This window comes from Taeniopygia guttata, chromosome 1A (assembly GCF_048771995.1).
Source record: "Taeniopygia guttata chromosome 1A, bTaeGut7.mat, whole genome shotgun sequence".
Classification (NCBI taxonomy): Eukaryota; Metazoa; Chordata; class Aves; order Passeriformes; family Estrildidae; genus Taeniopygia; species Taeniopygia guttata.
The window spans coordinates 70041536-70058696 of record NC_133025.1 but is presented as its reverse complement, the minus strand read 5'-3'; the positions used below and the strand labels follow the sequence as shown (position 1 = coordinate 70058696).

The following is a 17161-nucleotide window of genomic DNA, read 5'->3' as shown; positions in this document are numbered from 1 at the left end:
ATTTTTTTTCTTCCTGTGGCTTTCTCTACTTCCTTTATATGCAGCTTGAGCTTCTTTCTGCAGACTCAAAAGCAAAATGAATTTTAGGTTATTTGTGCCAAGAGAGGTGGTGGAAATTACACAGGGTGCTTGAATTTGAAATGTTTTGCCTCTTGATGGCAACTGTGAGCCAGTTAAGGTATGATTTCTTCTGCTGATCTCTTTATACAAGCCTGAATGTATTTGAGGGGTTCACTATTTGCCCTCTGGAACAAATAAGGAAAAAAAGTGAAGAGCCTCAAGGTTGCTGCTGAAGACTTAAATGCTGTAGCACCCCGGTGTATTGTGCTTGTTCCATACGTGAAGACTGGTCACAAATTGTCTTTCATACTCAGGTTTCCTTCCAGCATTTCAGTGCAACTGAATGTGACTAACTGTGTATGATAACACTTCAGATAGGAGAAATAGCCAGTTGCCTTGATTTTTATGCTGGGACTGTGGTTCAAAAAAAGTGGTGGTTCTTCCTCCCATCCAGTGTGGAATCTTATTTCTGAAAGTTAGGCAAATTGCAGAAAACCTAGCCGAACTGAAGTTTGATTTATTTGTGTTGGAGAGTCTGAAATCTTTTTTTATTGTTGACTTAAGTGGATTTTTTACCAACAAACTTTGGGAGTTAAATAGTATTTACAAGACATAGGTGAAGAACAGCAAAAAAACTTGTTTCTTAGGATGTAGATGACATTTCAAAGTTTTAGGACCAGGCAAGTTCAAAACTATGAATTGATTCTGAGAGTTCCTATTGCTATGAATGGCTAGTTCATGGAGGTATTATTTTAATACTTGTACTGAAGTTTGTGGATTTCTTGCCTGCTTTTTGCCAAAATGCTTCCCTTTATAGTCTTAGATTAGTAATCCCTTATTGAGTAAGCTACCTACTGTGGATATATATCAGTTTGTGTTTTCTTTGCAGATTAAATATTTGTGTAGCTTTCATGAACAGATAAAAGCATTTTATGGGTGCAGTCAGGCTTTGAGCTCCATAAGCCCAGCAGCCTGTAAGGCTGAGCATTTTGTTGCTATTTGTTGTGGAAGTTTTTGTATTTTGTAGTAGTGAATGTGCACATTTTGTCTTTGAAAAGCTTTGTGACCATAATTTAAGTGTTTGAAAGATTTTTTTTTTTTTTTTAAACTGGAGAGACAGTTATCTCAAACCAGCATCTGTGGCCTAGTTGGTGTGTAGATGACTAACTGCTCTGGAAGGTCTTCTGGGTCAGTTTTAGTTTTCTAAGATACGTGGTTGAATTGGTCTGAAGTGTGGAGTTGAACAAGCGTGAGAAAAACTTTACAGTCTTGCTGCTCCAAATGTAGAAATTTTGTGAAAATTCCAAATGTACCCAAGCTATAAATGGTTTCTGCTTGATAAATATGTACTGTAAAAATCTGTTATTTGTTGCCTTCTGGGAGAAGGCTTCCTTAGATTCTAAAGCATATGAGTGATTGGGTTATGAATAGAGGAATACAGGAAAACTAACACTAGTGTGAACAGTGATTATGCCAAATGGTGAAGAAATGGTTCAGTTTTGTGAAGAAAGCTTAAGCAGCTTTAGATTAGGTTGGGCTAACCAAAGGAAGGAAGCCAGGATCAGCTTTGCTAAAGCAGCTGGCTGTACTTTCAACATCAGCAAAATAATTCCCAAAATTCTTTTGTGGAAGGCCCTGTTATTTACTATTACTGCAAATTGCTGGTTTTTGTTCTGAATTGTTCAGCTGAAGGTTTGCATTGCTGCAGTTCTGCAGTGGTTTGACCTCTGTCAGAAAACAGTTGCGGCTTCTAATGTGACAGCTTATAAAATAATACCAAATTTCTGAAGTATGCTTATAATGTGTGGTTGTGCTGTTATAGCATGTCCAAAATTGTGTATTGCTCAACTTCTGGTCTTGATAACTTTTTGCAACAAACCACATGGTTTGGGCAACTGTAAAATTTGAAGGACTGCAACTAAGTTAACTAAAGAGCTGATAACTACCAGGTAATGACGCAACTGATAAGCCTTAACTAAGTCGGTGTGGATGACTGCAGTTAAAAAGCAGCAGGCTTTGAATGTAGCGATGTTTTACATAGAATTTGTCACTTAAGAGGGGTATGAAATCTGAGGAAGTTGGCATTGGAATTTAGAATGGAAAGAATGAGTTGGCTGATGATGTAGAGAGCTATTTTCCACTTTCCCTTTGACTTCTGTCCTTATCTTCTCTGGCAATAATATTCAGGGAAATGGTATCTTTTGTTTCTCTTGTTCCTGTGTGGGAATGGTAATTGTTCTTGCTTTTTACCTGTTCAGGAAATATCCTCATTTCTCCCCTCTCCAACAAAACAGTGTATCAGTCATTGCCAATGTCACTTTTTGCTTTATTTTCTAACCTTGGCCTTCCTGAATTCTCCTATGATCCCAATATAAGCCATCTGGCATAACAAGGGTTTTATTTTCTCCCCCTGCTCCCTCTTGCACTCTGGAATGAAGCAGATTTTGTTATCTGTGTTCAGCTACCCTATGTAAAAGAAGAATGAGTGAGTTTAAAAACCGCATCTAAGCTTTGACTCCTGGAACTACCTCATCCAAACTTACATTTTCCAGCTGGTAAGTCAATTTTATCCATGGAAATGTGCTTACTATTCTCTTGGGAATTTGCTTTAAACTCTTGCCTTCTCCCTTCCCCCTTCTCAAGCCAAATTTCTTTCCAGGAAGGGAAAAAAAAATCCATGGACTAGATTGAGCTTCAGCTGAATAGGGTGTCTCATTTCAGATATACTTTCTGCAGCTACTCAAATGAGCAAAACATAAGTGACAGCTGAGTTGTCTGTTTGTCATGGGTCAAGGGCAGTCCAGCTCAGCAGTTTCCCTTTCCTCTTCCCCAAGTTTTGTTTGGAAGCAGTAGTGATTTGCCATTTTATGTAGTCATCCTCTCGTCATAAAGACCAGATGGAAATACATCAGTTGGTTCATGTATAAATATTCAATCCAACAGCTGTGAGTTTATCAGGAGTCACTGGGATCACAAGTTGGTGACCAAATTGTTTGTTTAGAGGGCCATGTGCATTACTCTAACTTGAAATAAAGCTGTCCCATGAAAACGTGAGAAATAGTCCAAGGCCCCATTAAAGAAGAAACAATGAAGATGAACCATTTAAATGCAAAATCATTTTTTTTCAGACGAAGTTAATTTTTTTTTCTAAAGTATTACAGATGTCTTCCTAGGCTGAAACATGAAAATGTTTCATCCAGTGATCCTGCATTCTACTGTCATTGTTTCCAGAGTATCTAAGGGATTGCTCTGAATTCTAAGTCTCCTTTCCTTTTGTAGTTTTACTAGGTAAGAACATTTATCCAGAATATCACCCCGGTCAATAATCCTCAGTCCGTATTTCAATACTTATTTCTGGCTGAGGTACCTGTGTGATTCTGGCTAGCAATGAATTGAGTGTAATGAAAGTCGTAATAAATCTACTTGACACAGATTATTAAGGGGGTTAACTTGATTTTGCAGGTTGCAGAGGGTTTTTTTGTGCAAATACGGCTATTTGTTCCAATAATATTGAGAAAGGGAGGGGTGGGGAAGTTTGCCAATGGCCACTGGCTATTTGGTTACAAAATGTCATGTATTGCATGGGCTGCTGAGCATAATGTGAAACAAAGTGCCATAAAAAAAATGTTGAGTGCTAAGTCCATGACTGAAAAAACACTTTAATGGGAGAATGGGCATGGTTGTTAACTTAAAATAGCTTCTCAGCAGAAAACTACTGTAAAGCAAGATTGTAGTTCTTAGCTAATGAAGACTGCATAGGACTGAAACTGAATTAGAAAGGAAACAAAAATTTGCAGTAACTACAGTCTGTTGAAAACCATAAACAATCTGAGAAATTCACCATGATTTAGTGAAACCACCTGTTTCTCAAACCTTGAGAGGAATTGTGTCTGTTGATCTGAAAAGCCTTCTTGTTCAAAGGGGCAGCTAAGACATTTTTCATGTCTATGCTTTTAGACAACAGAACAATAAATGCAAGTGACCACACTGCTAGCTCCTAGTCTCTGCAGGGCTTCAAGAAATAACCCCTTGAAACAACCCACCAAAAAAAAAAAAAAAAAAAAAAAAAAAAAAGGAAAAGAAAGTGGCAAAACAGTCTGGTTAAGTTGCTGCATAAGTCTCACTTTTGCTTCCCAGTACAATTGTATTTCAGAAATGCTTTCCAGCTTGAATTCATTAATGCAGTGCCTCTGCACTAGAAGCCCATGCAGCCACTCTAAAACAAGTGATTTCAGCTCTACAGATTTGGGGAGTTTAGTGGGAGTTAGGGAGGCTGAAGATGTGCTGGAGTCTTTTAATGTGGATTTTCTGGACTTTGTAGTGCAAGCCTTCTTCAGTGGAAAACTCCTCTTGTGTTTGAATCCATGCAGTTGGCCTAGATGCTGGGAGCAGAGAGCATGCTTTCCTTTGACGTATTGGTGATGTTTGTGAAGATACATACACCTTTTAAAAAGTGTGGACTTTTTCTTTGAAATCATGAGGGACTTCAGTTTTCCCTGTTCTCTGACTTTCTGTTAAATAACTTGTCTGGGATAGTTCATATTCTAATAAATGTTGGTGTTTTTTCAGCTGTATATTGGCATGTGATCTCCTGCGTTGGTGACAGCAAGCTAGGAAGTCTTTTATCTGGAATCTCATGTGAGTGGTTATTTTGTAGTTTTATGTCAGGTTTACAGTTTGAGAATCTGGGAGTCATCAGTGTGTGCTCTCAAAAGCAGCAAGTACAGCAGTTGGCCGGCTGTGTTTTGTGGGGTTTGAACAGTCTGTCACACATACTGGCATAGCAAAATATCTTGAGTCCTGAATGATGACTTGTGTCAAGCAGAGATCAAAGGTCGTGGTGCTGTGCACTTTGACACATCCTGGGACACATTCATCAAAGATAAGAGGGGTTGACTGTCTTATTGGGGAAACAGAGCTGAATTAATTTCCCTTTTTATCAATTTAGTTTCACTTTATTGTAGGCATCTCTGACCGTTGCGTTGTTAGATTTTTAGTTCTTCCTGAATGTAGTACGGAGACTGCTTATGTCCAGCCATATGCCCCACATTAGCCCAGAGCATCCAACAGGACTGTGACTGACGGTGGTATAACTTGGAGATGCAAAATAATCACACTTTGCTGTTGGTTGTGGTTGTTTGTTTTTATCGTTTTCCTATTGAAATCCTTGTCATGAGTTTTGTTTTTGTTTGTGTTGGTAGTGATTCTTGCTGTAGCATCGCTGGAAAAAAAGTTTGATTGGATCAGGTATCTTGGTTTTTCTGCTTTGTAACTCTGTTTCTAATTCAGTGTCTGACTAGCACTAATGATAATGTGTAAGTTAACTATACGGAACCAGTTGATTATTCCATGACAAGTATGCCAGTTTCCGTGAAAAAAGGGATGCAGAGGAGACTTAAGGACAGAAGAAGGCTTCCCAGTAGAGAGGCACTGCAACCACTTTCCGTAGTTATTACTGATTTGGGACAACATGAGGCTGTTATGCCTTATAGGTTGTGGACATTAAGTGTGGTTTTCCTTGATTCTGAGGGTCAAGAAGATATGTGTTGTCAAGTTTCCTACCTTGCTGTTTCCTCTTGTCTTCTCCTAAGCAGTGAACTTATCTTTCTGGATCACTTGTGGATCCAGTTTGGATATTGCAGCTGTGGAGCTTTGGATAGAAAACACCTTCTGGAGTTACTAAAGGGTAGTTCAAAGCACAGAACTTAACGTGCTGTGTTTGGAGTGTTGGTCTTCAGAAAAGGCAAACTAAGTGCATCAATAGTTGTCTTCTTTTCACTCAGAAAAGGATCTGCAAATGAAGCAATACTTGCTGTTAGGTCTTTTCAGTAACTCAATTCCAAAAGCATTAGGAGGGGGTGTGTTCTCATGCTGAGTAATTGAAAATCCAAGCATTGGATGCAGTGAGATGAAGGTGCCAAAAAGAAGTTGTTCTGGGGACTTTCTCGGGTGAAGTGATATGAGGAGACATCTTACTTTGCAGCCCCTCTGTGTGTTGCTGTCAAAAATCCTGCTACAACAACTTAATATTTGAATGTTCAGTCTGAGACTTGGTGACAATGCCTAAAATGTTGGTTAAAATTATTGATAAGCTCTATGTGACTGAATTTCTTTGCATTACCACCCATCAGCTGGCATAATGTGTCAGCTGATGCTCACTTTACTTCTTCTGAAAGTATGAAAATGAGCATTTGTCTTTCATGTTCATTCTGCAGTTTAGCTCTGTAATTTTACAAGCTGTCTTTGGAAGAAGTGTGTTGGTAATGCTCTATATTTACATAGTGGTCATCTGCTTTTAAATTATTTTTTGGTACACATGGGACTAATACATTAGGCAACACCATTTCAGGTTGAGTCGTCACAAGAGCCTGTTCTCAGTTACCCAGCTGGTGTGTGCCTTTACTACCTGGGCTGCAAATTTTCAAGCCAAGCGTCTGTCTTGATCTTAATTGTTTAAGAAGCTTCAGCCAAGCTGTTACAGGTGCTGCAGAGAAAAACACTTGCTTTATTGTATCCACTGGCACTTTAACTTTTTATACTTGAGAGCTGTGAAGCAGGGACCTAAAAGCAGTGTTGTCTCTAAGCCGAGTAAGTATTTCCGAGTAGAGTTTCCAGATCAAAAAACTTTGAAAGAATTAACATTTTCTAAATTAGATTTACTTGGAAACTACCTGTTGTTATACTCTGAAGACTTGATCCAGGTTCTAGCCTGTGAATAATCTGTGTCACCATCTGTATGATGCTGTATGAAGCAATTTGTTGAATTTACTCAATGTGTTAGCTTTGTTTCACAAAGATATAATTGCCTTTTGTACAGGATGTGGCAGTCAAACCCTCAGGATGGGAAATGCAGTGTACAAAGCTGTACAATGTAATTCAGTTCACTTCTTTGTGTTGCAACTGTTTAAGCTTGGAAGTTTTAATATCCTCAGAAATGGCTTGCTTCATCATGTTGTGAGTTTCTCTGGAGAAATAAGAATTGAAGTTTTCAAGCAGAAGGTCTTTTGTGGAACAGCAGCCTCTCTATTTATACAAGCAGCAGACTTTGCAGCTGTTAATCTCAGTAGCCAGATACGGAGAAGCAGCTTTGGTACCAATATGTTGTAATTTATCTGTAAAACTACACTGCTCAAATTACTTTAGTATTACTTTAAGTACTTTAGTACTTAAGCCAATTCAGATCTTGAAAGGTGAATTTTGTATTATTTTAAAAGCAAATGCCCTAGTAAAAATGTCTGCTTTCGTATAAGCTTTGAGGGGAAAAAATGGTATAGAAAGAAGGGAATATATTACATTGATTTTTACCAGATTTGGTAAAAATCCTTTTTTATTTTTTTTTTGTCTGATGTATTCTAAAATGTAGATGTTTGTATATTTATAGTTTGTACTTTTAAATACGTTTTGGATTTTTCACATCAAACTGGACGCTTGATGTTCAGGGTTTAAGTAAAACAGCTACCAGCAAACAGTATTGTTACACAGATGACTGAGTTAGAGAGTTGTTTGTGGTGTGTTATTTTTTTCCCTTTTTTTTATGGTAGGAGTCATGATTGTACAGAAGAAGGGGAAGATCAAGTCCAAAGAAATGTATATAAAATAAATAATTGCAAAAACTCTATTAACAAGCTGAACATAGCTATAATCAGAGTAGTACCTTGCCTGCTTTTAGTTTTGTTTTAGTGCTTAGTGTCTAAAATGTTGCATGAGAATTCCTTTTTAATTAGCTCAGAGCCTGGTCTGTGCTATGTCTAATATTGTTTGCCTTTCCTGGGAAGCGAAAACTTCAAATTGTGTTCTGGAAGGAAGGAGGGGCCAGAGGGCATAATAGGGAAAGGCATTTATTCCCTGGATTGCCTGAATATTGTTATCTTCAATTTTAAAGATGAAATTCTGGGTATAACTGATAATTTTGGTACGAAGCTACAATCTCTTCTATGGGCTTAAGATTTCACTGTGTTCTTAGAATACCATCCCATTCCACTGCCTGTGGTGGAAAAGCATCCTGTTTGCACAAGCCTGATGATTGCCAGTAGATCTCTTGTGAAATCCTTATTTAGGCACAAGCATATTGAAGTAGTTGAGATAAGAAGAGTTCATAGTGGCATAAATTTCAGTTTCCACCTCACATTCTCACATGTGTGACTAATTCTGCAGTGGAGTCATTTGCACTGAGTCAGCAGTTCAGTATGGTGAATGTGCTCAGGCTATCTCAGTTTGGTCTGTATTGAGCCTTAATTTGCTCTGCAGACAGAGCCAAACCAAATGGCTGCGAGAACCTTCAGCAGAAGGTGCCTAGAGTATGGACCAGGTCTTTCTGAGAGAGTGTGCTTTGAAATAGGAAATTACAAGAAAGATGTGAGATCCAATGTGTGTTGGAAACAGGAGAGATTAAAATAGCATCAAAACCACCTCAGCCTCTGTAGCCAGAGTGCTCAGGGCAAGAGCAGGCGAGGGAGGGGAACTGCAGTTCTTTGCAGTGCAGTCTGGATTTTATTACTTGCAAAGTGAGATCACAAGGGGAATGTCTGCTTCTGATGGACAGATATGTTGCAACTCATTCTGAAGATGCCTGTTCATAAATTTTTCAGCCTGCTAACAGCTTTGAAGATAGGACTGTAACTCTGAGACTGTGATTCATCTATCTAGCTCCTGCTTATTGGATGGTCTGTTGGTTTTTCTGTCCTTTCACAGTTCTTCTGAAGATGGTGCTGTTAATTATAATTTTTGAATTTTAACACTCGCTGCTCTGTACTATAATATTATTTGCTGGCTACTGAAGCCACTTTCTAATAATTCTGAGTTGCTGCAACCACAGGTGTTTCCATTTGGCCCTCACTTTTAGTAAACAATCATAGACCAAGGATTAAAGTCCTTGTCCTCCCTCTGTTTCCTTTGAAATGATTCAGTTTTAGGGCCTAGACTAAGAAACAAAATATAAACAAAACTCCCTGTGGTAGTAGCAAGAAAATTATCTTAGAAATGTTCTTATGTTTCTGAGGATTTTAAAACTACTTAATTACGCTTCCACCTTTTGAGCCCCGATGAGAAGAGGTCTTAGAATTGAGCTCTCGAGATTTTCACGCAGCTGTCCCTCCAGAGTATTAAGATCTATCTGTGGATCATAGCCATTCTGTGGAAAAATCATTTTGTATTGTAGTGATAGGGTCTTCAGGAGGAAACAATTACAAAGCTACCTGATAGTCTTTAAAAGGAATTGGTGAGGTTTTCATCAATGTTTCTAATAAGCATTCAAGCATTAGAATTTTTTTTTTTTTGCTGTTTGTTTTGGCACTCGGATTGTTTTTGAGTTAATTGAAGAAAATGCTGGAGTAGTAACAGGACTGCAAAAGAATTAGTTCTCAGGTGCTTTCAGTCTGCTGCTTATGTGGACTTGTCCTGCCACTTCTCACATCCTGTTTGCTGGTAGTTGGACAGGAGGCTCTTATTCTGAAAATGAATATGGCTGCTCTGTTAGACATCTGTTCAGAGCTCTGTGTCCTGTCTCTGCCTGTGAAAAAGGGGGCTTGTGTGGCCTTTGTTATCTCAAGGCTGGGGGCTGACTCTTTCTAGCAAGGGCAAGCCTGTGTACTTATTAAAGTACTATTTAGTGGATTTCAGCCTAAAACCACTTCGAAGTGTCTATTATCATTATGATACTGTATTTAGCTTAATTAAAATGGTTTTACTGGGATGTTGTTTGGGGTTGTGTGGCAGAGCAAGGAATTTAAATTAAATAGAAATATGGAATATCTTAAATCCACTTACCCACTCTTATCCCCACGGAAATGTACTTGTTGCCAGTGAAAGAAGGGATGCAGTACCAGAGCAGCTTTTGTGACAAACTGCTTTCCTTTGAATTCCAGCTTCCATAGCTTTTTTGTGTGTGCATACTGGCTGAACACATTGAGTGTGTTTCATTCAGAGCCATTCTGCTAAAAATGTTTTCAGATACCTTGTTGGCTAAGGGAACTTGTTCAGTGTTAAACATGATCAATACTTGGTAGTTTTTGCATATGAGGTACAGAATATTAGATAATTTCACTGTATGGATACATTATTTGAATATTTTGAATGCTTTTTGGTGTTTTTTTCTGGATGAAGTGCTTTAGTTCACCATTAAACTGAATTTTGAACTGCATGTAAAATTTTTCAGTAGGACAAAGTAGGAGGTAAATTGAAAACAAAGAAGCCTGTTTACAGGTTGTGATGACCCATTTAAGGCAGGCCCCTTGGACCATGGCATGCACAGGCATTATAGTTTGTCTTCAAGAAATTCCTTCCAGTGTTCCTGTTCAAACATTTGAAATGAAATGGCACCAGACCAAGGACAGACAGTATGTGACTAAAGCACAATGTAATGAGAAACAGACTTTTTGGATAAGCTGTAGCATTTTGAATAGCTGATTCATAGATAACGTGTTGAGTATCTGGGGCCTTCTAGGTCGTGGTTAGTCTTCTGGCAGTGTGGGATATTCCCAGTAGTAGTCTTTGGAAAAAAATGCTTGGATTAATACAGGATAGCCTTGCCAGTGGGAATACTATGTATGTAGTTCCCAAATTCAAAGGGAAAAGAAGTCTTAACTGTTCATCTTAAACTTCTTCTCGTGCATTTTTTTTTTTTTTAGCTGTGTGCTTTGTCTCCTTTTCGAGATTACTCTTGATACTTTGATCTCACCTGTTTGGCAACATTGAATTTTAGTTGCTAATGGCTTTTCTTGCCGGTCAATCCAAGACTTCAAGGGTTTGCATGGATTTGTTTTTCTTTCCCTTTCATCCTCTGTAAAAATAGTACTTCTGTGTCCAAGTTGTGCATGTTATTACTTTGATTTAGAATACAGCAAAACTCTGGTTATTTTTATGTATTGTATCCTGTATTTCACTAGATAATAGGAGCTGAGTGGTCCCTTCAACTGCATTTCAATTACACCATGTTTTCTCTTATATTTTAATGTATTTTAAAATCATTCGGGATTGAATTGCAAAGCCAGTTAAGCTTCTGGGTGCAGAGTTTTCTTAGTTGTTTGTCCTACCACTGTCCACTGTTTAAAATGTGTTTTTTCTCCTAACTCAACTCTACTCAAATTCCTTGCTCTGGGAAAGATAATACGCATATTTTTAAATTTACATATCAGTAAATTAAAATATTAGGGTTTCATTTGGTACAGGCTGAAATATTTGTGACTTTGTGAGTAATGTTTTAGATGCAGATCATGTATGGTGTTAGCCAAGGAAGATGTACAGTGTGTTGATGGAATAAGTGTCTCTGATGTATATGGTATAATTATGGAAGTCTATAGTAAACATGCAAGTGGTGCAAGAAACTGTTTTCATAAGTCAACCTTTTGGGTAAGTATGGAAGAATTATTAATGCTTCCCTTTATGAGAACCCTGAGGTGAAGATGGGCATTCTGTAGATCACAGGAAACTTAACACCAGTTATGCTTAAAAAATTTTGAAAGTGCTTCTCCAGTGTGTTTTAGGACTTCTGTGTTTGTGAAATGCTTGTACTAATACTGGTATTTATGGACAGTATTTCTGAGTTCTCATCTAGAACACAAATTTTGGTCACCCCTTAAGATTCATTGTTTCTGCATCTCTTTAGCCTTTCCCTACAGGAGATGTGTTTTTGATTTCTTTTGTCTTGCAAGAACATGCAGAACACCCAGCAACTTTTTGTTTGCAGGTTTTTCACGTATCCCTGAAGGATCTCTGAATGAGAGATCTGTCTCTGAATGAGAGATGTCTGGCATGGAGTTCTCTAGTGATTGTTGTAAGGATTTTCTCTTGGCTGCCAGTACTTGGCCTACACGTCATATGTCATCCTGTCACAACTGATAGTAATCCACAGTTTTGTAAATTAAATGAAGTACTTTTTTTGGATGTGTTTGCAGGAAAAGGAGGGAAGCTGAGAAGAATAATTGCTGTAGGGTAACCAGGCTGCAAACACAATGTGTATACTAGTGTTAAAGTCAATGTGTACTGTAGGCTGATGTGAGTTTATTTTACAACTGGAGGAGTGTTGGGGGCAGGGAAGGCTGATCCGATACTTGTCTCTAGGCTTTATGCTGAGGTTTTTGCAAAGGAGCTGCTCAGAGGCACAAGAACGTTTCTAGTTCTTCTGAACCCTTAATGTGCTCACTCTTAGTGAACCCTTGCAGTCATCTTGAAACTCCTGTGTGTTTTCCAGCCAGCATATTGATGCAACTTTCCAGCGTGCTGAAAAGTGGCTGTAGGTACCTTTTCCTGTTTGCCATTAACTTTGTGAAGAATATGAGATGAAGAATTGTAATATACTTCTGATTTTCTAAATTGGTTTGCCTTTATCAGAAGCAGTTAAGGGTTTACCCTAATGTTCTAGATATGCAGCTACTCATAAAACGACTCTGAGCCATACAGAAGTACATTAAACAAAAACCTACAATTGCACTTCTAATGCATTGAATTAATAAATCTGCGAGTTCACCAGAATGAGTTGTGGAGAGGGCTTTTTTCCCTGAAGTATTGTTACCCCTGAGTGGAGAACTGGGTTTTCATAGTAAAATAAAACTGGGGTGATTTGCTGTACCTTACTTCTCACTGGCAAAACCATCAGTTCCATGTAAAATGTGAACTGAGGCACACTTTGAAACTTTTAATGAGGCATCTGAGCCAAGTGACATGATGGTCCAGCTGGTTAATAGCTCATCAAGGATTCAGTTCAGCCAACACTTCAATTCTCTATTAAGCTGTATGTAATAACCATAAGCCTTGTTGAGAACTGCTATCAGAAAGCAAACTTATCCATTTATCTTCCATGGATCAAATAACAATTTAAAAGTGAAAATAAGTAGATGAGATCTCTGTTCTTTTACTATTTATTTTTGTGTAGCCCAGCATTTTGATTACTGTCTCTTAATGTTCAGCCTCTCAGGATGGATAAATTGAATACATCTTTTAGCCATCTTTCCCCCCTCCCCAAGACTTCTACGTAAGGAAACACCAATGCTGCCTAGAGCAACCCTAGAATAGAAATGACTGAAGTCTAAACAGTTGCTTGCCATTCTTAGTCCAGATTCTTGAGGACCTGGAACATTCCGGAGGAGGTCATGTCTAAGCTTTAGGTTTCATATCTACTGTTTAATTTTTTTTTGCTTTCTGATTTTTTGGAGAGCAAAGGAAAATATGTAATTGATTTGGTAAAGTATGAGAATGTTTTTTAATGTACACTGATTAGATGATGTACAGCTCAGTCATTGTTTTCTTTAGATGGGGTATTTGGCTCAGGTTTGAGTTCAGCCAACTTGCTTTGTCTAAGGATTTGGCTGCTGATGTGAGAGACTGGAGAGAGGAGTAGTACAGCTGTGTATTAATGTGTATATTCACACATAACACAGCTCTGGAAAGCAAGCATCCAATAGAGAGTTTGTTTGTACAAATTATGAATGCTTCTTAAAATTTTAGCCATAACCCAAAAATCTACACTGGCTGAATTTTTTGGAAGCTGTGTGTTTGTACCTCTTTGGTGAGCACTGGCCATGAGCCTTCCATCTAATATTGCAAATGGTATCCAAGTGCAATATCTCAGCTGTGTGGTCACCTTCGGTTCTGCTGAAAATAAAAATTCCCACACTGCTACTGTAACAAAAGATAAACTTTGTTATTGGGAAGCGTACTTTCAAGACTTGGTGGCCTTATATAAAGAAGAAACATTCTCATCTACTGTTAGTGTTTTTCTGCTGTTTGTTTGTGACGGAGATTGTATTTGCAATAATGCCAGAACTTGGTGCAAGCAGGCCGAGACATCAGTTCTGATACCTTTTCTGTTCCCAGGAGACTTTTGCTGAGGATGTCTCTTCAAGTGTAGGTTAAAAGTCCATGACATTACTGCCACCAGGTGTCTTAGACGCTGCTACTGCTACTGGAGGCACAGGGGCTACTGCAAATATAAAAGCAGGAAAGTGAGCACATCACAGGAACAGAATTATTGGTGTTCTGCACCCTTGCTCTGTGGTGGTGAGTCAGAGCTTCATCAAATCAGAGACAATAGCAGGATAAAATGGGGAGTGGTGCTGGAATCTTTTGGTCACAAATGTGGGCTGTAGTTTGCAGACATTTCCCCTTCTGTGTTGAGACAAAGATGAAGTACAAGTTCTTTCAGGATATGTATAATCGACTTACTCAGACTAAATGGTGACTGATGAAAACTTCTGTCCTTCTTTTGTGTGATCATTTAGAGTTTCATTTCCCTCCCTGCCCTCCTCCTCCATCAGTTATCTATAATTTTTTTCTTAATTTCTAACTTTTGAGCAGCATAAGTAAAGCCATGTACATTTGCTATATAATTTAACTGTAACAATTCTAACGGAAAGGACAAGAAGCACTTGTATTTTTTGTGGTTTTAACAAATTAACTTAATCTTCCAATGAATTTTCTATTTAGCTACTATTGTAGTGCATGAAATGCCAGAAATTAAAACACAGAAGAGAGTAGTCAAATCAATTACCCATTTCCCTATGCCTTCCACACAACCAGTGGTGAAAAACTTAGAAGGCAGGTGCTTTTCACCAAGAAGCTGACAAGCAATGGAATAATCCCTCAGTGTTTTGCTTAGGTTGACTGCTTGTGTACTTTCCTGAAACTTAAAGCATTTTTAATACCTTGTGTACGAGGAAACCTACAGCAAATATTTACCTTTAATCAGGAACCTTAAAACATGTAACTGTTTCAAGCCTGTTCTTTTCTGTTGTGCTAGATATGTATTTTGTACTTCAGTGTTATCTATCTTAGAGTTATTTGCATGCTTCATGAAGATTGTCTGTAGCTTATATAAAATTGATTCTTCTTGTGGAGACTTGCCAAGGAGCAAGGTGAAATCATTCTTTCAATAAGCATTAACTTGGCCTTGCATAGTATTTTGCTACCTGTCAGAAGCTTTGTCTTCTATCTGTAAACTAAGGTGAGCAGGAAAGTGGCTAGAAAGTTCTGTGCCTGTCACTGAGAGAAGAGCAGTGAGGTGCTGGAGCATGTCAAATGAAGGCAGCAAAGCTGGCAATGGGTCCACAGCACAAGCCTTATGAGGAGTGGCTGGGGAGCTGTTGTTTTTTAGCCTGGATACATACTTTTGGAACAGCAGCTGTTCAGCTGTGTTTAATCAGTTTTTTGTGTTCAGTGGTTTGTAGAAAGTAGAGTCATGGAAGGATCTGTGCAGATCTTTGATCTATTTTTTTGTATGTTGCTGTACACGGATGCATTTTGAACAGTCTCTTTCTCTTCTCTTTTATCTCTCTACCTAGTCTTTAATGCTGGAAAGTATTAAGTGGTTTATGTGTTGATGCAGAATAGTGGATGCGGTGCTTTTGCACTGAAACTTTCATTTGTAAGCACCAACTGTGGAGTGCTGGGTGATTTTTAAGCTCAGTGGACTCTTTGTTGATATTTTGTTAATCTAACTCAATGGTTACTGTGCTCTTTTTTCCTCTTAACTGCTAGATTTTTTCTGGATGAGAACATTGCAGCCCACAAAGCCTCAGTTCCATTAACAGCGCTGAATATCAGAACACAATCTTGCTAGCTTCTCCTCTGATGACCCCTCATTAACCTTGCTTAAAGGCTTGCAAAGCCTTTCTCATATGCTGCAGAAATGCACACAGAAGAACATTTGTCTGTTCTGTATGGTACTTCTTCCTCCAAATAAAAGGCTGGAAGCTGCAGTGTCTTCACTCAGATTTTCGGACGTTTGAATGCCTGACAAAATGCTGCTCAGTGTAACCTCAGCAGAGAGAGATAATTCACCTTGCTTTTGATTCAAACTATCTATAATTCAACAGCACTTTGAAGTCTCTCATGGCTGTACATTTACAGATCACATCACTTGAAGACAGTTCATTGCTACTGATTTTTCTACTGCATGTCTATATGAAAACTACATACTGGTACTGTAGTCTAGTTAACTCTCCCAGCAAAACAACCACTAACTGTCCCTGCACTGTAGCTGTGTATCATTTCTGGATCTAGTGGTATGATATGCAGAAAGCTAGTAAAACCTGTTTGTAGTATATGAAGTGTCCAGTCTTTCTCTGTTTCCTCTTTACTGCTTGTCTTCCTAGTATTTGTGGAAGAAGGAAGAGCTCTAAATTGTGTAGCAGCTCATCCACTGAGTATTAAAAAAAAAAAACCACCAAAAAAACCCCCAACCAAAACCTAAACAGTTTAAAGCTGACCTATATCACTTATGAGTCTACTTATTTGTAGGTGTTCTGGGATGTGTTCTGTAGATGTGATTTCTTGTCCTGATGTGAACAGGACAGAATTCAGAAGGACTGTGGACAGGTAGAAAGGAAAACACATGGGAAATTACTCAGTAGGCTCAGTGACTATGGGAGTCTCCAATAGTCTTTAATTTAATTTAGGTGAAATTTAACTTAAGTGCCAGAAATGTATTTTTTTTTCCTTATTAAGGGTGCTGAGTAGATAGTTTCTTGGCTGAAATAAATCACCAAAGGACTATAGGCATTTTTTGCTTATGAGTTTTGTTTGTTGTGGCTTGGTACACTAGCTAATCTTGAGGGGGGAAGGGTGTTGTTTTGGGTTGGTTTGGTTTTCATTTATATAAGGCATGTAAGTACAGGGGTAGAAAGAAGGTAGTAACAATGCTGCATGTAATTCATGCTGCTGTATGTTAAGGAAATCAGTGGAAGAGTAAACCTGTACCTGGTTTATCATGAATGCCCAAGATCCCTGTTTCACTTGGAAAAATGTAAACACCTCTGATAGCTCTTTCCTGACCAAAACAAATCTGATGGGAAGGACCTGGATAAGTGGAAACAGCCAAGAAAAAGCTTACTGAATTGCTTCATTTGCTGCTTGTCTCCTTTCAGGCCCCTGGCACTGCAGAATCATGTGCTGGGATGCCTTGCTGTGTGTCCTGGCTTGTCAAAACAATTTAATGTAGGTGGAAAGGAATGAATGAAATGAGCAGAGTAGGATTGATGCATCTGTTTCAGTTTGTTCTAAGGGCAGCCCAGTGATTGGGATGTGACACTTAGGCCCTCGAGGGAAGCTATCAGTTTAGGAAGAACAATGCTGTCCATTTTATAGGTAGTTAAATCTATTTTAGGAAGCA

The 17161-nt window shown here is 38.4% G+C and overlaps 1 protein-coding gene across 16 annotated transcripts in view; it reads left to right on the top strand.

The window, feature by feature from the left end:
• Positions 1 to 17161, top strand: part of WNK1 (WNK lysine deficient protein kinase 1) — a 98029-nt gene that overhangs the window by 10898 nt on the left and 69970 nt on the right. The window lies entirely within an intron of this gene.